Source organism: Thermobia domestica, chromosome 18 (assembly GCF_964235325.1).
Source record: "Thermobia domestica chromosome 18, izTheDome1.hap1.1, whole genome shotgun sequence".
Classification (NCBI taxonomy): Eukaryota; Metazoa; Arthropoda; class Insecta; order Zygentoma; family Lepismatidae; genus Thermobia; species Thermobia domestica.
In genome coordinates, this window is record NC_137471.1 from 117,168,030 (window position 1) to 117,193,897 (window position 25,868).

The following is a 25,868-nucleotide window of genomic DNA, read 5'->3' on the forward strand; positions in this document are numbered from 1 at the left end:
GCGATTGTAGTGATTTTAGTGAACGTATCCTTATCTTGCTAGAATTTGGTAAGACCAGCTTTAAGTTTCGCCAGGAGTTTGCCTAATTGCAATCCACTGAAGAGGTCTAACAATTCTTTTAGCATAGTACCAAGATCAGAAGATGGAGAGTCATTAGAAAAAATGCCAGATGCAGTGAAGTCCTTGTTCAAGCATGATGCATAGTTTGCCTTGAAATTTGTAGGTGGTGCTGAAGGTGGAGGTGGCAGTAGAACTGCATCTTTGCTCTGCGACGTTCTTTATCTTTCATGAAGTCTGGGCAGACTAGAAAATTTGCAGGATGATCCCCTGAGCAGTTGGCACAACAGGCTGGTGTGGAGCGATCAGCTTTTGCGCAGCCTCGGGTGTGATGATTTGCTGAACATTTAATACATCGATCTGCAGCATGACAGGAAGACCGAGAATGACAGAGACGTTGACAATTAAAGCACTGCAGATTCTGCTGGGCGGTATGGTTCAACTTGGATTCTGTAGCTGAGGAGGTATTTGGAATTAAAAATTTCTTGACTCTGCTCCGTTCGGTGAATGTTGTCTCAAACAATGGTAAAGACACTTTGGTGTCGGAATTTTTGATCTTCCAGCGAAGTTGATGAACAGATTAGACAGGAAGGTTCAAGGACAGGAGATCTGCTTGAATGTCGTCTACTGGTGTGTCAAGTGGTAACTTCCTGAAGACGACCTTTAATGGTTTGGCTTTTCGAGGAATTTCAGTAGCATATTGATAGCCATGTGATTTGCAGTAACCTTCAATTTTATCGTAAGCTTCGGTGGTTGAGTACTGAAAGCGTATGTAATCTGCAGTTTTCCTTGATTTGGGTGGAACTTCGCAAGAGTTAATTAAGGACTTGGTAAACGTGTATTGGTCCTTCACACCATATACGAATATAGACTTAGGTTTCACAGATTCCTCGGTGTCTAATGCAGTCGTTGCAGATGTTTGCATTTGAATTTCGTTGGTATTAGAATCTGCAGTAGCTGGGTCAGTGGCCTGGGCAAGCGCTGCAAATTTATTCTGGTGCTGAAAATTTACAATAGAGTGGAGTCCAAAGACGGAGATAGTCTTGTTATGTCGTGGTCGTTTTGTTTTCCGTGTCGACGGTTCCTCAAAGGGAGGATTTCCCGTGTCAGTCGCAACGTCCATGTCACTTTCTCCATAATCGGGTTGTTCTGGATGAGAATCTTGAGGAATTGGCTCCTCAGATGATAAGGTTGTTGTTGGTAAAGCAGTCGAAGTTGTAGCAAAATGTTGGTGATTGAGCCTTGAAAGAGCCACTTGACCAAGCATAGACATGTTGACTTCCAACTGAGGTGACTGAAGGATTTGTGCGGGGGGCCCCTTACTGGCAGGTCGGCTTGCAAGGGTGCAGGATGAGCGTCTGGCGTTGTATAAATAGATGAGGTAGTGACAGCAGTATTGTCAGAATTTGTAGTGTTAATGCGTTGTGTCCAAAACGTGTGTTCTTCCGAGTCACAAAGAATCAACATTTCTTCGATGTCTAGCTTAAAATGTTTAATTGCGCGTAATTTTTCGAACAAAGAAAGTTTGGCATGGAGAAACTAGTACGTGGTCTCTTCACGTCTATCTAAACTCTTATTATCGCTGAGATCGTTTGTTACGGACGCCTTACATTGCTACTCGTGACACTTTCCCGCGCTTTCTATAAGTCTTCCCGCGTTTTTACGAAACAAAGGAACTAAGCAAAAATAGAAGTAAATAAAGAAAAAATAATGTCGGAATCACTCCCGCTGGAGTCATCTTCACAGTTAAATGCCGATTCTGCTGTCTTAAGCATGAATAGTCCCAACAATTCGACTCTTATGGAGGCCCAAATTCAATTGTGACAGGCAACATACAACTATTCACTTAACCAAATCCATGAAGTCGCTAACTCATTCATTGTCAATTCATTTGAAGAATTAAAAGCTGCTTAAATTCTTCTGGCACGATTAACAGCACTCAACTCAGCAATAACTTCACTCAATCATACTCCTGCAGTTACTGCCCTGGTAATCACACTTCTGCTGAGCATATCAAGATGTCTGAAACTTTTGGCGCATGTTGAACTAAAAAGGCACCTCCATTCTGGACCAAAGGGCTCCTTTTAGGGACACTGCTCCATCTGCTCTTACTGACGATGAATATATGGAGGCTGATCTACCAGATTCCGAGGATAAAGTAAACTCTAGTTTTAAGCAACAAAGGCTTAATGATGACTTCTAACCAGTCAAAGAAAAACATGCTTTGAAACAAAGCACTAATACACCTCAAGTTCCAACTCTGAAAACTAAAAACAAATATGCACCTCTTGATGCTTTATCTGCTGATGATACCAAAACTGGCTCTCTAGCCTGCTCTACCACTTAGTCCACAGCAGGAAACACCAAATCACGATGTATTTACGCCTATGGAATTCAGGATAAATACGCCTTGACAAAATCTATCCTTGCTACCTGCAAAGACAAACCACATTCTGCAAAGACGAATGATTTCATCCAGTTTAAATGTAGTACAAGAGAAGATTATGATAAAATTGAAGCTTTCTGCCAGCAGAATGGTCATGAATACGCCACCGAGCTACCACGCAAGGCCCAGCTTCTAAAAGTAGTTACCAGGAAACTCCCACCTGATACCTCAGTTGCAGACATTAAACAAGATTTGATTGATCTAGACTACCCGGTTCAGGAAGTAAATCAGTTATGAGAACATCCCAAAACTCAGAGGATAGACCACCATTGCCGCGTTTCATCGCTACATTTACTAGAAATACACGAAGTTCAGAAATCTACAACGAAAAATACCTGCTAAGCCAGCGCATCACTGTCGAATCTGACCGCCCTGCGGAATTTTTGCAGTGTTACAACTGCCAAAGCTTTGGGCACTCCCAAGCGTCGTGCAAACCTAAGCCCAGATACCTCAAGTGCGATGGATACCACCTTGCTCTTCTTTGCAACAAAGAAGAGCGCAACACACCAGCCTCTGTCTCAACTGCCACTGCGATCATCCAGCCAACTTTCGTGGTTGCTCGGTTTTTGTGCAAGAAAATAAACGTTGTGAACAACAAAAATGTGCCAATACAGAACGACACAACTTCTCAAAGGCCACCAATCGCAATCTCCCTTCAATGGAGGATTTTCCCTCTTTACCCACAAAGTCTATAAGCAACTAGGATTCATCCTCTTCATCAGGAACTGCCACTTGCTCTTCCGAGTCCAACTCTTCGACTTCAGACAATATCAACTCCACTTCGGACGTGACCAGTACCTTTAAGGAAATATTCCAGGTATTTAAAGCGCAACACAGCAGCTATTTAAAGATCAAGTGGATCTTCTCCAAAATCAAGCAAGGACTTCATAAATATAAAAATATCTCCGATCACTTTGACCGATTCACCATCCTTGGAGAAACACTCATGGATATCTTAGATGATGGCAGCCACTAAATTGTTACGACGCAATCTCAAGATCACCTTCTGGAACACTGAAGGAATTCGCAACGAAACTCAGGAGTTCAAGCACTTCCTTACCTTTGATAATATAGACCTGGAACTCTTACAAGAAACTTCTAACACTACAAATCACCTAGAAGATGCGGAATTACTTTATGATCCGTTCAGATAGGTCAAAACATTAAAGCGGGACTGCTATTATCATCAAAAATCATTTAGCATACGAAGAAGTTGCTGCACCACCGTTGGACTCGGAAGTTACAATCATCAAAATTTTCACGCCACCTGACCCTATTTACATAGTCTCAGCTTAGAAGTCGCCACCAAAACTACTCTGCATAGAAGACTTAAGGAAACTACGTCAACTGGGCACTCACGTCTTAATTGCTGGGGACATAAATTCAAAGCACCCTTCCTGGCACTCTAAAGTTCGCAATAGGTCAGGAACAAGACTTGAAGAACATCTTAACAAACTATATATCACCGCCACGGCGCCCACCGAACCAACGCACTTTCCTCGTCATCAAGGCAATCCTGATATCGGGACAGGGCTCTCTACGCCAATATCACTATCACAGCGGATTCTGTTTCAATTTGGGAACTAAATTCAGGACATAACCCTGTCATCATGGAAATCCAACATTCTCACTCTGCTCCTGCACCACATCTTTCTACTACCAATTCAGTAAAATGGAACGAGTATCGCCGTTTGATTCACGATTCTTTGGACACTCGCCTTCCTTCGTCTCAATTCGTCCAAGGCAAAAGGTCATGATCATGTCTCCGCTGCAGCATTTATGAACGCACCAAGAAAAAACACAATTCTTCTGTGCAAAATTTTAACGCCATGTTAAGCACCAGCTACTTCCTCACCTCATGGAAATTGGCAGTCATCTGTATGATACTTAAACCTGTGAAAGACGCCTTATTTCCTCAATACTATCGTCCCATTAGTTTTTTTATCGCATCTGAGTAAGATCATCGAACGTCTTCTCTATACCAGACTTTTGAAAATAGTTCAAGACTTCTCACATCACCAATACGCATTTCGACCGAACTTTAGCACTACAGCTCAGCGTATCAGAGTCATAGAGCACATTACACAGAGCTTCAACAATCGAGAACAAACAATAGCTGTGTTTGTGGATGTCCAAAAAGCATTTGACAGGAAAAATGAAATCTTTGAGTTTTACGTCCCACGGTTATGCCGGGTAGGCTAAAGGAGACGGTGATTATGAGAAATGAATGAAATGGTGGAATGAAGAAAGTGGGAGGAAACGGGAGAACCCCGAGAAAACCCACGAACACGGTGTTTGTCCACCACAAAGTTCACTTGGCGGGAGCAGGATTTGAACCCGGGACCCCATGCACCGGAGGTGAACGCTCGACCACTGAGCCACCGCGGCCCCTAAGCATTAGGCAGGGTTTGGCATGCTGGCCTCATTTACAAGTTACATCAGATGAGATGTTCTATTTACTTACTTGTTTTCGGCGGCTAATACCTTTATGATAGATGCTTCCAAGTACGTCACGAAGCCACCCTGTCGGAAGCCTATCCAATTGCCGCTGGAGTCCATAGAGTATCTTGCCTTTATCCACTGCTATACAATCTCTATACAGCAGATATCTCGATCACCCCGCATACCATCGCTGCTACATTTGCAGATGATACAGCATTTCTAGCTACAAACGGCAATGGGACTCATTATACAGGGTGTATACTATCATTCCAAAATGAAATTTTGTGACTTTTTCGTGGCCTTTTCTTTATCAGACTATAAAATTTCTTAACATTCTCAAGAGCAAATTTAGGTGCGAATTAGGCCGAATTTTCCTGCATGCGATAGAAGCATGATTTGCTTGCGATTTGGTAGCCTCTAAAACCTACCATAGACATTTGGTGGTGAATTTTGACGTTTCATAGAACAAACTTTTCTAGTCTGTACTTATATTTGTACAGATAAAAAAATCGTGACCCAAAAGCTAAATTTCGTTACTTTTTCTTCACTTTCATGACCATGTTCTGATTTTGTGACTTTTTTGTGACATTCGTGACTTTCGTGACCAATAGATATCCTGCTATACGAGTGGACAGCAAAATGGCGCAAAAAAATCAATCGGACGACAATCGTGATGATTCACTTCTCTAAGCAACGACGGCCTGATCCTGTACATCTCTCGTAAAATCATTATGCATTACCCAAAGTCAACAGCGTAAAATATCTGGGAGTACTATTGAATCGGAAACTAACATTCCAGTCACATCTTCATCAGGTTCCCTGCACAGCCCGTCAAAGACTCCAAGTGCTAACATGCCTCTTCGGCTCTCCAGGATTTACATTGGATACGAAACTTCACGTCTACAAGCAAATTCTTCGACCTATCCTTCTTTATGCTTACCCAGCATGGCAGCATACAGCAAAAAACCCACAAACGCCAACTCCAAATTCTCCAAAACCATGCTGCTCGAATCATTCCAGGACACAGCAGAGACACTCGCATAATACAGCTTCATGAAGACATTGGTCTCCCGTATCTGGAGGAACTGATGCTAATCCATTCTCGCAAATTCTGTATTCAACTTCAAACTTTCGATCATGAAATTCTTCATCGAATCGGCACCATTCCGGCTTACCGACGCATTTATGCCAGACTTCAACCACCCCTCTAATTCCATCATTAGGCAGGATTTAAGAATACACGACCTCAACTCATGCCACCCACAACTCCTTCATATTCTCGGACGATAGATTCTGCTCCCTAAAAAATACTCCCAGGAAGCTGCGATAGTTGCGTTTCCTCTCTAACTACCTATGCCCTATACTTCATATGTTAAAATTAGAAATTTGAGGCAGGGGTTTCAATTGAAGCCCGGAACTCCAACAAATAAAATTGCCACATACCCGATCGACGCCTTGTATCACTGCTCTCAGCAATTTCGCGCGCTTTTCAGAAACAAAGAAATAAATGAACATGACTTCCCGAAATAGCACCCTGGGGCCTACTAAGACGATGGCACTCTCTTCTATCAATCCTGATGAACTTCTCACCTCTGGTGCAATCCATCTTACCTACAAGCAAGCTTCGAAGAATCAAGACGTAGAAATGGTTGCCGACATCATTCTCATAGGAACCTCTCGATGGATGAAGTTTGATGATATCGTTAAAGATACTCCTGTACATCCTGCCGCTCTTGCTCTACTTCAGCTTGTGTGCCAGATTAAAGATTCACCTCTCGCATCTGCAAATCCGTCTGGATCTACAGCATCATCTCCTCTGCAGATTACAGTGCCTTGGACTTCTGGAATAAAACATGTGATTGAACCTCCAGCTGAGGGATTTCAACCTGCATAAAGGACATGCAAACCTGTTACTACTAGTTCACAAACCATTTCTAATAAATTTTCGGCCCTTACAGGTGCCTACTTATCAGAGGATTCAATGGACATCACTCCTGAGTTTTCACATACATGGATTTATGTTTAATACAGCCCCATCAAAAGGGATACGCTCTTACTGAAATCATCAGTAAGAAATGTCAGAAATCACCCATTTTTTCATTCATGAAATCTTTTATTCATAGCGACATTAAGGTCAAGTGTGAACAACAAGAGGACTATGCCGATATTTAAGACATCTGTGCAGGTCAAAATCTCCAGTACGCCACTGAGATCCGAAAGAAGACAGAAACCCTCATATTGGTAGCATATTGTCAACAGAACAATAAGCAGTATGCCACAGAAGTCATACGGAAAGATCTTCCGTTGAAAGTTGTACTCAGAAAATTACCAGTTGATACTTCAATTCAGGATATTGAAGACGATCTCAGAGAACTAGGGTTCAATGTCCGAAATGTTACGCAATCAAAAGTGAAGAGTAAAAATTCAACTGATGTGTCTATCTTCGTCTTTTTTCGTTCAATTGGCGAAAGACCAGAAAGCGAAAGAAATATTTACTACTCCTTATCTGATAAGCATTCACCTATTTGCTACATGAAGATGATGTGCACGTTGCGTTAATTCAGAAAAAAACATAAACCTAAGTTTGCCTTTCAAATTAGATATTACGATGTTCTTCGGCAAGACAGGCCCACTCCGGGCGGTGGCCTCGCCACCGTAATCATAAAACATCTAGCGTATAGAAAATTAAAACTTCCTCAGCTCCAATCAATTAATTCAATGGGCATTACCCTACACGCACCACATGCTACGTTAAACATTATTTCAGCATACAAATCTCCTGGTACAATGCTGATACTAAGGGAACTTCTACTTCTAAGATTTTTAAATCAAAAACATAATAGCTGGTGATCTAAAGGCAAAGCGTGCATTATGGAATGCCCGCGTAGGAAATAGAACAGGCGATGCACTTCCTACGTATCCAGAAGAACCGACGCATTTTCCGCTACATGGTGGTGCTCCAGATCTATTGGATATGATTTTGTATAATGATATCCACTTCGCGACAATGCTGGAATCAGTGAATGCCCTTTACTCAGATCATAACCAAGTGTACATTGAGTTTCATCATAACCATGTTGCAGAATTGTCTTCACCAAAACCCACAACCATTACAGATTGGGATCAGTACTAAACCATTCTCTCGGCCATAATAAATCTCCGCACACCACTGGATACTCCTACTGCTCTGGACTCAGCAGTTGAACAGCTCACAGCACAAATCAACAGTGTCTACGCTATCACCACAAAGAAGATTGAAACTTATACACCCGACTCTTCAGGAGAAAATCGTCGCACTTAATTCTGGAAAAATTGAAGAGATGGATTCGCAAAATCTGGCAACGCACTCAACATCCAATCTTGAAAAACTTATATAACAACCTGACTAAATAGGTACGTAAACGACTCTGCAGAATTAATCTTCGTGAATGCGAAGAGAAACTGGCCAATCTAACAACACTGACGCATGAATTCTGGGTACTAGTACGTGCACTGAAAGGCTCTAGACCGTTTAGTCGAATACCGATCCATGGCCCCCAAGGAATTGTTTACTGTGATTACACAAAGGCCTCTGTATTTGCTGAGATCCTCGAAAATCAATTTACGATAAATTCTGCTCCATACGATAAAGACAATATCACCCGAGTCCGTCGGTTCTTACGGTAACCACCACCTAAGGAACCAATCACTCTGGACTTGATCACCAACCATAGAGAGATTCAACGCATTGCTCATAAACTTCATCCTCGAAAAGCTGCAGGCCCAGATAACATACCACCAATGGCACTGAAACATGGCCCGCTAAATTTATTTGTTTTGTTATGCAACATCTTCAATGCCATAATTCGCATGAACCACTTTCCTCAGATGTGGAAAGATGCCAAAATTATTATGATACCAAACGCTGGGAAGGACATTATATTCCCAAAAAATTACCGTCCTATTAGTTTGCTATGTCACTTGAGTAAAATATGGAAACACTTCTCCAACGTAGGATTGTAAATCACCTAACGCAGAATCATATTTACCTCATCACCAGTTTGCCTTCCGCCAAGGTTTCTGTGCTGTTTCCCAGCTTACCAGGCTAGTAAAAAAATACACAAGGATTTAATGAAAAAAGACACATTCTAGGGGTTTTCTTAAACGTCGAGAAGGCTTTTGATCGTGTATGGCACGCAGGACTAACATACTAGATGTACCAGTTTTACCTACCATCAGTAAATACACTCATTCTCAGTTAGTACCTCAGCCATCGCAGCTTCAGAGTTAAAGTCAACAGGTCTTATTCTACCTCACACCCAATCCAAGCAGGAGTTCCACAAGGATCTTGTCTGTCACCTGCATTGTATGCTCTCTACACAGCCGATCTTCCAACTTCGCCTCACACAACAGTCGCCACATTCGCAGATGATACTGCTACATTTTCTCAAAATCGCAATCTCAGATATGCACAAGTTTCTCTTCAACATCATCTTACCGCCCTGGAACAATGGCTAGCCGAATGCCGTATTGCAACCAATAAAGCCAAAACTGTTCTTGTACATTTCACCAGGAGAAGGAAATACTCTCAAAATTCAGTTTCAAATCAATGGACACCAGTTACAACCTCAACCTGGAGTCAAATATTTCAGAGTTTACCTGCACAGGAAACTGATATTTCAGGACCATATTGCACGGCAGGCAGCGAAGGCTAAAACCCGCTCAACAACATCCATAGCATACTAAGCTCCCGACTTTTCTCTCATGCCTCTCGCATCCGAACGTACAATATGATAGTCCGTGCTCAACTACTGTACGCCAATCCAGCCTGAGAACAATCATCTATGACCTATCAATTCATGTTTCGAAGGGTACAAATTGATGCTGGCAGGATCACCACTGGATACTCTAAAGATACGCGCATTTATTAACTTCACGAAGACCTCGACCTCCCCTTCCTCATTCAAGTAATGCAAGACCACTTCCACAAATTTTGGAGAAGATTAAAGTTTTCGGAACACCAGGTACTCCAGCAAATGGGTCATCTTCAACCAACAAGATACGCTTACAAAATGCCTAGAGCCAACTAAAAAAATCAGTAAGGCGCGACAGTTGCGTCTAACTCCAAGTCACCAAGTCTCAACGTCAATCATTTTAATTCCTATAAGAGGCAGGAGCTTACTTCCGTGAGCTCGAAACTCCACACCGTATAAATTGTCAAAATAACTGTGGAATGTGAATTCTACACAGCTGAGAGCTGAGTTGAGCGCAAAATATATCGCTGCGTGCTCTAATTTAAAGTGAAAGTAAACAAAGAAAGTGTCAAAAATAAAGATAAAATCACGAAGAAATCTACAATTCTGGAAGACTCGCCTTGAGGTTCATCGAAAAATACCTGCAAAACTACAACTTTATCTCAAATTGGAGAAAAATTAGGAAATCACTGGCACTACGGCCTCCCAGGCCCCACGCATATCATGTCCCCTGAGACCGTCTATTCTTGCTGCTGCGACTGCAACGCCACAATTCACAACATTTGGTTATACCATGAGCAATCAAGATCCATACTGCCAGGATTCTGGAACATTACTATCTCTTCTGACACTACCAACCGTGGATAATTATGAATACCCGCCTCTTCAGCCTCCATCTGCTGAGACCGAATAGGAATATATGGATGCCGCATCAGCCGATGGCTCAGTGGTAGAGCGTTCACCTCTGGTGCTTGGGGTCCCTGGTTCGATCCCAGCCCCCGCCAAGTGAACTTTGTGGTGGACAAAAACCGTGTGCGTGGGTTTTCTCGGGGTTCTCCCGTTTCCTCCCACTTTCTTCATTCCACCATTTCATTCATTACTCATCATCACCGTCTCCTTTAGCCTAACCGGCATAACCGTGGGACGTAAAACTTAAAGATTTCATTTCCATCAGCCGAATCACCAATGCAAACCGATTCAGTGGCGGATGGTGGATTCAAATACCCCAGCAAGAAAAAGTATGCAACAGGAACAGCTCCTCAGCTGGCACAACCATCGGTTCATTAGTCAACTTCAACAACAGCAACAAATTTGCTGCATTGAATCAGCTTCCTAACTAATCCACCGGCACACCATCAGATTATCAACCGGAGCACACCTCTAATTATCTTCAGCGGCAACGCCCTTCAACATCCTCCAAGACGCAGACTCTGCAACGTTTGGTTGTTTACAATGTGAAAAATAAATTCAACTTTACCAAAGTCTCATCAACACATTTAAAATTGCAACGAAATATTTTCAGGCCAAAGACTATGTGGAATTCACATGCTCCCATACACATGATTATGAAAAACTTATCAACTACTGTAATGCTCAAGGATACGATTACGCTTACGATCTACGCGAAAATGACAATCTCCTTAAAGTAGTTGTTCGCCAACTTCCAGGGCACATCCCCCAGAAGAAATCAAAACTGATTTTTTGACGCCAACTGTTAAGTTTAAAAGTCACACAAATGAAGGGACGCAGCAAAATTGATGGAACCAGGATCACTCTTCTACTATGTATAGTCACTCTGGAGAAAACTCCCACTACTAAGAACATCTTCGAATGCAGATACATCCTAAAATACAAAATATCCATCGAGATATATAAACCTCAGGAATTCTCGCAGTGTTTCGGTCGTCAGCGCTTGGGCCACGGTCAAACAACGTGCCACGCCACCCCAAGATGTCTGAAATGCAAGGGAGTACATCTAACCACCACCTGCCCAAAAAGGATCCGATACTCGCGCCTACTGCTGCAATTGTTGAGGTTACCGAACTGCAAACTACAGAGAATGTGTACTTTTTCAAAAGAAAAAAAAGAAAGAAAGAAAGAAAGACGAACACAAATGAAAAACAAGACCATACTCACATCCAGTGACTCCTTTATCATTCCACTATCACCACCGAAGCCAACTACAAATCCAGATGTCAACCTCGCTACTCCATCAACTTCCGCACAACGTGTAAATAAAACATCCATCATCAAACGAGCCAAGGATGCCCAAGCCTCCCAGACTGATTCTGCCACCTCATGTGCCAGCGACTTTGCCTCGTTAATCAAAGAATTACTGCAATTATTTAAAGACGTTCAACTTTCCAAAATTCTTGATTGTCTCAAAATCACCATAGCAAATTCAAGACTGCCACTGATGCCATCTCTAAGATAACGATCGTTATGGATACTATCGTTGACATTTTTGGTGATGGCAGACATTAATCATCAATCTAATCTGAATTTAATCTTTTGGAACGCAAAAGGCGTAAATCGTCAATGGCTCGAATTTATTCATTTTAAAGAAGAACGAAACATAGATATAGCACTTCTATCAGAAACACATCTGAAACCAAATATTTTATTCAAACTCCGAAACTACATCATCCGCAACGATAGACTCCATACAATCAAAGGAGGGACTCTAATAGCTGTGAAACGATCTCTACAATATCGCCCCATTCAGCTACCAAATCTCACATTCCTGGCGGCCACTGGAATTCAGATTTTGACGCCTCAATTACCGCTCATCCTCATCTCCGTCTATAAACTGCCTAACTTGCTCTTGGAGCCTGAAGATCTAATTCACCTTCAACGATTAGGAACCCGGATATTCATTGCAGGAGACCTTAACCCAAAACATCCAACTTGGAATTCCAGACGCACCAACAGGGTCGGCAACATTTTACATGTAGCACTACCTCGTCTTCGATTCACACCGTTAGCACCTCAAGAGCCTACTCATTTCCCGAGAACCGGAGATCTTCCAGATATACTCGATATGATGCTTTATGACCAAGTCACTGTTCTTCCACCTCTAGTCTCTGTAAACGCACTGGATTCCGACCACAACTCAGTCTACGTCTCTTTCAATCATCAAACCACAATACAACGAATCTCACCGCCACCCATCAAAACAACGACCTTGGATAACTACCGTCAACTAGTCACAACTCTGATCAATCTCCATTCTCCACTACACACGCCAGAAGAAATAGATTACACCATAGACGGCTTCTCTGCTCAGATTACACTAGTTAACAAAGGTTTTGTTACATAAAAGGAAATACCTGTTCTTAAAGGAACTTTTTGCGCTGAATTCGAATATGCACTCGGTTTTTCTCCATCACGTACGATTTTCCCGTAACAGAGGGATTTTCGGGAAAATCCCTCAAAAATTTCCCTTTTCGTTTATTTTACACCCCAAGATCTTGTCCCCTTGCATATACTAACATAGAAATTATACCTAAGTATACTTTGATTCATATTTAACAAACCCTCCAAGTTTCGTAATAATCGCTTTATTCTTTCTAGAGAAATAAATATGTTTGTATGTATACTGTGTGTACTGTTTATTGCACCTTATAGTAATGCGTTCAGATCTCTTAAGTTGAGGTAAAACGTTTTGCTTTATTACCACAAACACATATATAAAATATAATACAATATAATTTACAAGTGTGACAATTTACAATAAACAATAATACAAATGTACCAAAAGGTCATGAAAAGACAATCAAAACTATCACAATATATGAAACTTCCATTGGGTTACAAAAACGTACACTACTTCCTTCTTTTGTAAGAAATGTTGCATTCTCTAACAAGACCCCAACAATAGTCCCCATCATTGAAGGATCCCATCGTCCCTGGTACCTTTTCTCCATTGCCATTATATCTTGGTGGAATCTCTCCCCTTGTTCGTCACTGAGAGCACCTAGGTTAGCAGGAAAGAAGCTGAGGTGGGAGTGCAAAAAGTGGATTTTTAAAGACATCCTACAACCCAACTCTTTCTATTTCTGTATCATGTCCTGTACGATTTCTGTGTAACTCTCAGCTTTGTTATTGCCCAGAAAGTTGCGCACAACACACTTAAATGCTGTCCAGGCAGCTAGCTCAGCACTGTTTAACTTGCTGTCAAAGCTATCATCAAGCATTAATTTCCTAATTTGGGGACCAATAAACACTCCCGCTGAAATCTTAGCATCACTCAGGTTAGGGAACTTATCTCGCAAATACTTAAAACCTTCACCAGATGTGTCCATGGCTTTGACAAAGTTTTTCATAAGTCCTAACTTGATATAAAGTGGCGGTAGTAATATCTTATTAGGATCTACCAAAGGAGCGCATTTGACGTTGCATTCTCCAGGTACGTAATTCACTCTAGGTTCCCATTCCTTCACTTTATAATGTTTGTCATCAGCTCGGCTATCCCATAAACATAAAAAGCATTGGTACTTCGTGTAACCGCACTGTAGTTCTAATAAAATACCAACTACCTTGAGTTCACAACATATTTGCCAACAATGGTCCTTGTAATTTATAAGATTTAGCAAAGTTGACATGGTGTCATAGGATTCCTTAAACTTCACTGAGTGCGCAAGTGGTATAGAACGTTTTTTTTATTTCCATTATGTAAATGGACAGCTTTAAGGCTGACCTTTAACGCGTTGATAAATAACCTCCATTCTTCTGGAACGTAAGGAATTCCTATCTCCGCCATCAACCCATTTATATCAATACATACGCACACATTATCTTGCATTGAGAAATAGCTTGAAAATTGAACATGCCTTTTCCTGTACACTGATATGTTCGTTTCTGCATCCAATAAGTTCCAAGTGTGTTGTTGACTATTGTAAATATTCATTTTTATGTCTGTGTTTGTAGTAATAAAGCAAATCGTTTTTAACCCAGCTCAGGAGATCTGAAAGCATTACTATCAGGTCCAATAAACAGTACACACGGTATACATACAAATATATTTATTTCTCTAGAAAGAACAAAGCGATTTTTACGAAACTTTTAGGGTTTATTAAATATAAATCAAGGTATACTTAGGTATAATTTCTATGTTACTATATGTAAGGGGACAGGAGCTAGAGGAATAAAATTTCGGAAAAAGAGAAATTTTTGAGGGATTTTCCCGAAAATCCCTCTGTTACGGGAAAACTGTACGTGATGGAGGGAAACCGAGTGCATATTCGAATTCAGCGCAAAAAGTTCCTTTAGGATCAGGTGATTTTTCTCATGTAACAAACAAAAAGTTTAAATTTGTTAACTGTTGTTATCAGTGCCTACTGGATATCCACCACCACCTCTCAAACTCATCTACAACAACCACAGGAGATCATCGCACCATGTTCCTCATTCATGTTAAAAGATAAGCAAGAAGAAAGTGCCAACCCACTCGAATTCAATATTACAAGGCGCTTTACAATAAGTTAAAAACTCGAACTAACAGGCGACTAAAACGTCTAAAAATCCAATCCTGGGAGAAAAAACTGACCAATCCTCCTCCAGGCAGCAGAGAATTCTGGACACTCGCCAGAACCCTCAGTAGACCTTCAACATCACCCACTCTTCCCTTACATGTTCCTAACGGACTCAACTTCACAGATGAAACCAAGACAGAAGCATTTGCTGATAACCTGAAACTTCAATTCTCACCACATCTAACAGCTTATGATGAAGACACAATTCACCAAGTCCACACCTACAACAGCAATCAACTACCAGATCATCAACTTCAAGCCTCCATGCTTACCTTTCCAAGTTGCTCATTAACACCGAAAAACGCGGCTGGACTTGATGACATTTCATCTGCTGCTCTAAAATATACTCCAAGGAAAGCTGCCGTCCAAATCTGCAGGATCTCTAACGTCATACTACGCACTGAATACTTCCCAACCCGATGAAAAAAGCAAAATAGTCATCCTCCTGAAATCTGGCAAAGACGCCCGCTTTCCTCAAAATTACAGACTGATCAGTCTCCTTTCTCATCTCAGCAAACTCATTGAACGCTTCTGCACTTTCGTCTACAACGATATGTCATCACACACCGTTTCCTCCCGGATCATCAGTTTGGGTTTCGTCCAGGCCATGCTACAACCCCACAACTGTTTCACATATTAGAACGCACTAGGTACAATTTCAACGGCAAAGGTCACACGCTAGGTCTTTTTCTAGATGTTGGAAAAGCTTTTGACAAGGTCTGGCATGCCGGCCTTATCTACAAGCTCTGCTAAGCTCAACTACCACCCACATACATTGCTATACTGGACTTTTTTCTGCACCGACGAACCTTCAAAGTCAAACATCATCAAGCCATCTCCAATGAATGACTCATCACCGATCGCGTTCCTGAAGGTTCATGTTTAGCACACATTCTCTACAACCTGTACACGGCAGACATTCCTACCACTCAACTCAATAGTCGCTACTTTCGCAGACAATGCAGCCGTATTTACATTCAATCGTAATCTCCATTATACTCAAATCTGGCTCCAACGTCATCTGGATTTACTCCTACATTGGACCAACAAGTGGCGTATATAAATCAATGTAGATAAAACTAAAATAATCCATTTCACCAGAAAAGGGTCACGTCAACAAATCTACATTCACATGGACCACCAACGTATCCTGCCTCATCCTGGTGTGAAGTATCTTGGAATCTATTTCGACAGAAAACTGATATTCAAGAAACATATCGAAGATTCAACACTTCTAGCCATTCTCGCTATCTTCACTCTATTTTTTTTTCACATCAGCTTATCTTCGCAAGACCATTGACCCTCTACAACACCTTCATACGCTCCTTAATGTTATATGGTCACCCAGTCTAGGCCACTGCTGCACCAAGTCATCAACATCACTTACAAGTTGTGCAAAATCGAGCGGCAAGAATCATCTCAGGATATTCTCGGGACACAGGAATATGTCAACTCCATAAAGATCTCATTCTTCAGAACCTGCAAGACGTAGCAAATCTTCACACACGCAGATTCTGGGAGAAACTTCAAACATCACCTGAGCCTTATCTGCAGAACATCGGCCATTTCACCCAATACGCATCTATCCCATGCCTCAAGCACCATAAAAATTCTTCATTGTGTCGGTGGCGGTCTCCGACCTTTCGTTCAGCTTCAAGATGTAGCTCCAGATCAAGATAACCACCTACCACATATGCGAGGTAAGGGACATTCAAGTCTCGGAACTCAGTAGTTCAATTAACCCGTCATTTTAAGTTGGTAATTGGCACTTGGAATTATACACAAAACATTGCGTAAGCACATAAACCTAAAGCACTATATGTATTAGTTGCTCCATATACTTCGCGCCAAAGTTCCTTTGTTAGGAAAGTTACAAGCAATTAATGCAATTTAAGTTTAAATTAAAGAAACCTTGATTATTTGTGACTCGGAGTAACACACGTTGTGGACACAATGCATTGATACTGCAATTTCTGACATTGCAACTGCCAATACTTCGTGTACAGTGATAGACGTTTATCCTACATACACGGAACCAGCCTGCCAGTACGGGGACTACCCGCCCAAGTTATTCACTCAAGTAAATTTGACAATGCTTGGTACAACGGCAATTCACGGTCCAACCAACTGCAATCCTCTTCGGCTTCGGCTGCATCATTAACACCAACCTTATTATCCGACGAATCAAAAGTGCCACTTCCTAATGACTCTAACACGGGGCAATCAGATTTTGCTGACACTGACATGGACATTGTGCAGAACACGAACGATTCTTCCTTTAATAGACCGAGCGTCAAGAAAGCAAAACGTAGCAAGAAGACTTCTACTTCTTCCTTCTTCCTTTGTGATAACTTCCATAGTAGATTTTCAGCATCAAAACAAATGTGTTAAGCTTGCCCAGAACAATGATCCAGCTACTGAAGATTCTGTTTCTAACGACATTCAGATGCAAGAATCATCTACAACCAGTGCATCAGGCAACAACTGAACCGTGAAACCTAAATCTATATTTGTATATGATGTAAAAGATCTATACAAATTCACCAAGACACTAACAAACACTTGCAAATTTGCTCCGAAAACAACGAAAACCGAAGATTATATACGTTTTCAGTGCACAACCACCGATGCTTACGATAAAATAGAAGCCTAGTGCAAAGAGAATGGCCTTCAGTATGCTACTGAAATTCCTCGAAAGGCCAAGCCGCTAAAGGTTTTCATCAGGAAGTTACCACTTGAACACCAGTAGATGACATTAAAGATCTCAACGACTTGAAATTTCCTGTACAAGCTGTTCAACTTCGAGGGAAGACAAAAATCTCCGAACCAAAAGCCTTTACCATTTTTTCTGGCCACTTTCACCCGAACTAAGAAAAGTAAAGAAATCTTTAACACCAAATACCTACTCAGCTATAGAGTTCAAGTCGAGCCACACTGCCCGGCAGAATTTATGCAGTGCTTTAATTGTCAAAGGCTGGGTCATTCTCAGTTTTCCTGTCATGCCGCACCTCAGTGTGTAAAGAGTTCTGCCAACCACCAACCCAAAATTTCCCCAAAACTGACCGACCCACACCTGCTCTGTGTCAACTTCTCAGGGGAACGCCCAGCAAATTTTCGAGGCTGTCCAGTGTTCATATGAGAAAAGGAGCGTCGCAAACCATCTAATTCTACAACTCCTCCGCAACCTACACCGAAGCCACAACTTACTCCTTCCACTTCAGAAACGAATGCAAAATCAAATGTCTACTATGCATCCTGCCTGAACAATGACTCCACTTCGTCTGGAACTTCTTCTGATGACTCTGCATCTTCAGACTTGGGCACTACGCTTAAAGAACCGTTAGAACTCTTCAAAGGATTACAATTAAGCAAATTACTGGAGAAACTTAAACCTGGACTTACCAAATTCAAGAATACGTTTACCAAAATCACTACAATTGCAGAACTGCTAGTGGATGTACTTGATAATGGATGCGACTAAACGCATTTGTCGCCACCTCAAGATTCTAACTTGGAATGCTGATGGCATCCGCACACAAACCGAAGAATTTCAGCATTTTCTTGTCACTAATAATATTGATATTGCTTTACTCCAAGAAATGTTCCTCAAGCCACCAGTCTCATGGAATATCTGCAATTATCGAGTCATATAATGGAAAATGATCTTCCCAGAGCTAAAGGTGGTACAGCCATTGTCATTAAACGAATCGTTCCATATGAAGAAATTCTGGTGCCGCAGTTGGACTTTTAGAGGTCACAGCTATAAAACTTCTCACTGCTGCCACACCTCTTTTATAGTATCGGCTTATAAAATGCCTAGTCATTGAAGATTTTGATAAACTGCGACAATTAGGACAACGTATTCTAATTGCAGGCGATTTGAATGCAAAACACGCAGCATGGAACTCCATCGTGCACAACTGTTCAGGACAAGATTTGGAAACTAACTTACATTATTTGGAATTATTCGCCACAGCACCCAAAGACCCAAAGTATTTTCCCAAACATTGGGGTCACCTAGATATTCTAGATGTGTCACTTTTCGCTGGTGTGAGACTCACGGAAACAACTGTTTCTACATCTGCTCTCAACTCGGATCATAATCCTGTCAGCATGTGCTTTCAACATCATCAGCTCCTGCATAACAATCACATACCGAAGATTCATACCACGGATTGGGACACCTGTCGTCGTTTGCTCCATGAAATGCTGGATACTCAAATGCCGATTCAGAACTCTGAAGACATTGATCAGGCTACTCTTCAACCCACAGCATCTCTGCAAAGTGCATATCGCCAAGCTACTAAACCACATTCTACAATTCTACAGGACTCTTCAGATGAAAAACGCATCAATGCCCTAATCCATCTAAACAACTGGGCACGCAAACTTTGGCAGAATCTGAGAATCCCAGCCATTCAACAGAAACTTAAGAAATGCCTCCGAAGACTTCACTACCAACAATGGGATACGAAACTTCATTCACTTCAAATATCAAGCAGAGACTTCAGGAGACTAGTCAAATTGATATCTAAACCTGCTGATCCCTCAAAGCAACCACTTTATGGTCCTCAAGGCCTAGTCTTTGATGACGAACATAAAGCGACGGTTTTTCAGAACAGCTAGCTACTCAATTTCAGCCTAATGTTGATCCCAGTGACGACAATACAATCAAACGAGTACAATCAATCGTTTCATGGCTCAAGCCCATCCAGCTACTCCCCTGCCCATCACTTTACTTTCTACACCTTGTGAAACTAGTAATGTCATAAAACCCTACCTGAAAGAAAAGCTACTGGCCCTGACATCACTACGGCTGCTCTGAAGAAAGCACCCAGAAAAGTTGCAGTGATTAAAGTCGCATTTTCAATGCTATGGTACTACACTCTTACTTTCCAAAGTCATGGAAAATTGCTATTGTATGCATGATTCCGAAACCGGGGAAAATCTACTTTTTTTCCACGATTTACAAGCCTATCAGCTTGCGCAGCCATTTAAGCAAATTTTTGGAACGTCTTCTCTCTCGTCGACTTCTGAAATTCATTCTACATCCCGATCTGTTGCCAGAACACCAGTTTGGTTTCAGGCCGAAATTCGACACGACGGTTCAAGTAACCAGAATGGTTTAACTCATAGTACAGAAATTAAACAACAAACAACAAGTAGCGGCAGCCTTCTTGGACGTGCAAAGGCGCTTGACCATGTATGGTATGCCGGTCTGATTTACAAACTCCATCATATGGGGATTCCAACCTATTTCACGGCCTTGGTTGCATCGTTTCTTGATGGCAGAAGATTTCAGGTTCGTCAAGCTCCCACCTTGTCTACACAATTTCTAATTCTCGCTGGCATACCAAAGGGCTCTTGTTTATCGCCGCTGCTTTATAATCTTTATACTGCAGATCTACCTACCACTAACACCACCACAGTTTGCAGTTTTGCTGATGATACGAATTTGTTTGCTTTGAAACGCAATCTCTGTCTTGCCACCGTCTAGCTTCAGCTGCACCTACGACAACTGGAAGAATGGGTAGTTAATAGAGAATTAAAATTAATCCTCAAAAAACTTTTGTGACCCGTTTCACAAAAGCATACCGACCACTTCAACTCGCACCACGGACCTCATCAATCTCCATAAACTACTAGTGTTGCTTACCTAGGAGTGAAACTGGTTCGCAAACTGACGCTTGGACCACATATTCAACATACCACAGACAAAGCGCTTCAACGCCTGTATTCTATCACGTGTCTACTTCGCTCACCAGAAAATTATATCTTTACATTGAAACGATTCGACCAGTTCTTCTCTATGCTAACGCAGTTTGGAGACACGCAGCGAAGACTCACCTTGCCAAACTACAAAGAATTAAATACTATGCCATCAGCATCATCACTGGGCAGTCGTGAAACACGCATAGCACAAATACATGGAGACACTGGACTACATTATTTGATTCCGTTAATGGAGATACATTTTAGAAGATTCTGGCACAAACTACAAGCCTCAGAATATACCATTCTACGCAGCATTGGAACTACACTATCTATACGACTGGTCTACGCACGCCCGCAGCCTCATCAGCGATCATCATGAACGTCTAGGGCTAACAACAGCAATGTAATATTACCGCTGACCGCCAGGACAACTACTCAAGAAAACACTTCAAATACCTATTGGAAGGTGCGACAGTTGCCCTCTACCATCAATTCTCATGCATCCACATCAAATGCCTTAAACACCACAAATAAGAGGCAGGAGTTACAAACAAGATCCCGGTACTCTCACATTGCAAGCTTACAGATACAAGTGAAGAAGAAGAATTCTACTGTGACTTGTCTCGACATTCATTTCGCCATACAACAGAACAGAAGCCATGGGCAAAATAGCAAAATAGCAACATATGCTAGAAGCCCGTCTCTGTCTGCTTGCCAGAGAAAACTTATTATTCTGATTGATTGATTGAAGTCACACTGTCTTTTACCAATAAGACAGTTGTCTTGATTTCATAACTGTAGTTGTAGTACGGCGACAGGAAAATCACAAACAATTATCAAGAAGACATCAAACCATATTACGAGAAATTCAAGGTTGAACCTATCAAATATGTAATCATCACACTAAATGGAAAATACAGAGACAGAATCCTGCAGAAAATGTTCTTCAACGATAACTTCACCAATGAAGACAGAACTCCCACAAATTAGCCTATAACCACCCTACATTCACTCCTAGCAATGTAAAAAGAACATACAACCCACTCTTAAACCCTACTTAGGCACGTTCTCCACCCCCTCCATTCAACCTAACCAAATAAACCCATTATCACTCCCTAACACAAAATTACTCTACACTACTACACTAACTTTCATACAACTATAACAACCTAACTAGCACACGTAAACAATGACATCAACCCCATACAATAGAACTCGGAGCTACAGATACAGAAAAACTACCGTTTCCATTTTCGTTGTCTTGACATTTTATTTGGTTTTGAGTTCAGAGCTCACGGAAGTGAGTTCTTGTCTAATATATGTGCTGTTTTGATGTATGACGTTCAAGTGACGTATTTTGAATTTTTTTCGGTTGCAACTGTCGCAATCCTACAGTATATGTGTTGAGTGGTGATGAAAGGATGATATACGACGAGTAATGACAAAACTGACGATTTAGCTAATGATTGCGGTTCAAGGAATATGAAGGTTGGATAGCTCATTATTCGTCTTGAGAGAGTTTAGAGCATTTTGCTGTTATAAGAGTACGAGAAGTATAGCTCTAGTAATTGAAGTCTTATTTGATGGTCTATTAATAATTTTATTTGTGAGGCTGATTTCTAAAAAGATGATTCATCATTATTTCGCTAAAGATAAAAATCTTTGTAAGGGGATCAGAAGTCGCTTTTAGTTCTGGCAGACGAAGTTTGAGAACTTATAACAGTTTTGAAAGCTGTAAGTCTTGAAAGATATCCTTAAGTTCCCTGAAAATAGAGCTTGGTGATCAGGAGTTTCATTGTCTGGAGATTGTGATTTAGTATTACGATTCGTCCTCTGTGCATAAGTAGCTCTGGTTGAAGAATAAACCTTATCAAGCGGTTTCTCATGTGCAGTGTCCTTTAATAAAGCTGGAAATTCAGCTACACTTGGAGATTTCTTCTGAAGGCTCTTTCTATTGAGTACTTTGTATATTGTAATTGATCGTTGGAAATTTGCAGGATGACTGTCACCACAATTTATGCATGTCGCTGAAGTTTCTGTGTCAATTTTGGTGCATTGATATGAGGCATGGGTGCTTGTACATTTAAGATATCTAGATTTGTCATAACATGAAGACTGGGTGTGGCCAAGTCGCTGGCAGTTGTTGCATTTGATGTATGGTTTTGTTTTTAAGTTTCTACTTTAATCTTATAAAATTCCAGTAATTGAAGTTTAGTAACTTCAGGAGCATCTTTCGTTTTCCGTGGAGTAACAAGGAAGAGAGGAAAATGTTGTCTTTCTCTGCCTATCATTTGATTAACTGATTGCACTGGGTATATACGGATCAATAAGTCTGTTTTTATATTAATCCCGTGTTCTCGGGATTGCTTTCAGGGTAAGTGTTGCTGTACTGGGCTTTCGTTACCATACAGCGGCAACATCTTCAGAGTTATGTGTTAGAGTGTGCTGGTCGTACAATTTATATTGTAGTCTTTAGGAATTGCTGGGTTCATATTGGTTGTTTTTGTTGGCCAATGGCATGCTGTGATTTTGCTGGCGGAAACTGCTCTCTGATTTACTGATGTTTTTTTTTCGTACTGAGAAGCTGGATCCAGATGTCAGATAGATGATAATCTTCGTCTCTGTTGATGGATGGCTTGTATGTACGGATGAATAGAGATTCATATATTTTTCTGTCCCAGAACTGTTTGCTTTTCTTTAGTACTTTAATTTGGTCCCACATGGCCATATGATTGTAGTGTATGCAGTGTTCGGCTATTGCAGAGTTTTCAGGTTGTTTAAGTCTGGTGTGTCGCTGGTGTTCTTTCATTCTGTCTTCAATGTTCCTTCCCGTTTCACCTATGTAAGCGGAGTTACATTCACAGGTGATCCTATAGATGCCCGGTGTCTTTAATCCCAATTAGTCTTTTGCAGTTGGTAGTAAACTCCTAATCTTCGATGGAGGGCAGTGTACAGTTTTGATGTTGATAGTTCTGAAGATGTTTCCGCTGTATGGTAACGAAAGCTCAGCACAGCAACTCTTACTCTGGCAGCAATCCCGAGAACATTGGATTAATAGGCGCCAGCAAAACTTCAAGATCATACTGTTTTTATATTATCTGTCATCGTATCTATCGGCAGTTGGCGACTAACTACCTTGAAAACAGGATCCTGCTTGGCAAGTTCGAACGCATATTGTAGTTGGAAGTCCTTACAGTAATCGATCAAAGCTTGATAATATTCTTGACTCTGACACTTATATTTAATATGATTTTTGAATACTGCACAATATGGAGTTAAGCTAGTTTCTATATCAGACAGCGTATCTTCTTTACAAGTATCATCTTTAGAAGTGAGATTAGTCATGGTTTTAAGCACTTTTGTCGTCCTCTTGGCATAAATGTCTTCATGAGTCCGTGCGGACCAGGGGCACAGCAGGGGATTTATATGTTAAAGCAGAAAATTCTTCTTTAGATTGTAAGTTATGTTTATTCGTACGTCGTGATATTATTTTACGGAAAACTGAGCATCCTTGGAAGTTTCCCTGGTGACCTCCTCTACAATTTCGGCATTTAGCTGGAACTTCTGATGATTGTTTTGTACATTCATACGTGGCATGAGATTCAGCACATTTTATACATCTTGGTTAACCCCACAATATAATTTTGTGTGTCCAAAACGTTGGCATCTGTAACATTGTATAAACATTCTAGGTTTATATGGTTCCACAGAAATGTGATATATAATTCAATGTATTGTAGCTGATAAATTGATAAAGCATCTGCAGTCTTGCGTAATGTGACCAGAAAAAGGGGAAGGATTTCCCCCACCTCCGGTGAGTTGATGGACTGATATAACAGAGTATTCTCTATTTTCGAGATCGATCTGAATATGATCCACGTTAGTGTCAATGGTAATTTACGTATGACCACTTTAATCAGTGATTCATTTGTGATCGTTTCTAACGCACACTGAAATTTAAAGTGTTTACAGTAATTTATCAGCTTTTTTATAATCGTAATTAGTTTGACATATAAATTTTATGCAGTCAGATTACACTGCACGGTTTGGTAATTTTTCACAGGCTTGGGTAGCACTATGTACAGGTTTTTACATCATGTTCTTCAAATTCTTCTTCCCTGGTTGAAGTGCCCATTTTTAATCTTTATTTGATACAGATGGCTCATTAGATGCTAGAATATCAAAACTATTTTGCGTAATCGACCATAACATTTATACTTCGGTAACACACAACACCGGAATCACACACAATAAACAATGCAACAAATCCAGTGACCTGTTTCGATAACTACTTGCCATAGCATTTTATACATTGCACTGGGCAAAATATAATTAATTGCAGGAAGCCTATCTCTGCTCACTGCAGAGTAAAGTTATTAATTTAATTGATTGATTGAAGACAACTGTCATACTGACTCAAACTCTCGTGCGTTCACCACGCATTAATCATTGCAAGAATGTCCACGCGTAACTGTATTATGTATAGCACACTAACGTACCGGTACTAGTCTTTGGAAGCTGGTTGTGTAACAGGTCGAGTAACTAATCGCAACGTACTACTGCGTCTACCATTACTTAAGACTCTCCCTGTCTTGATAAGACCCGACTTAGGCTACGACCAAGAACAGGTTTTGTTCTTATAAGAACTTAACTGTCACTACCTTTGGCCCTTCTAAGAGCCACTTCACTAAAACCTATTGACAGCACCCAGTTGTTGCCACCCTCTCTGGCCATTCTAAGAACCAACTAGAGCTAAATTATATTACTATTTCCGACAGTGTTGACAGTTGACGCACATGAAGGAAAGACTATAACTATATGCTTTGCAGGCCCTCTTGAGTCTCGGAACTCTGAGTAGGAACTCTCGTATGTACAGGCTTGGCCGACAGCCGGGAAGCAGATAGGAATAGTCGGGCCCAAAGCAAAAGAAATCTATATTAG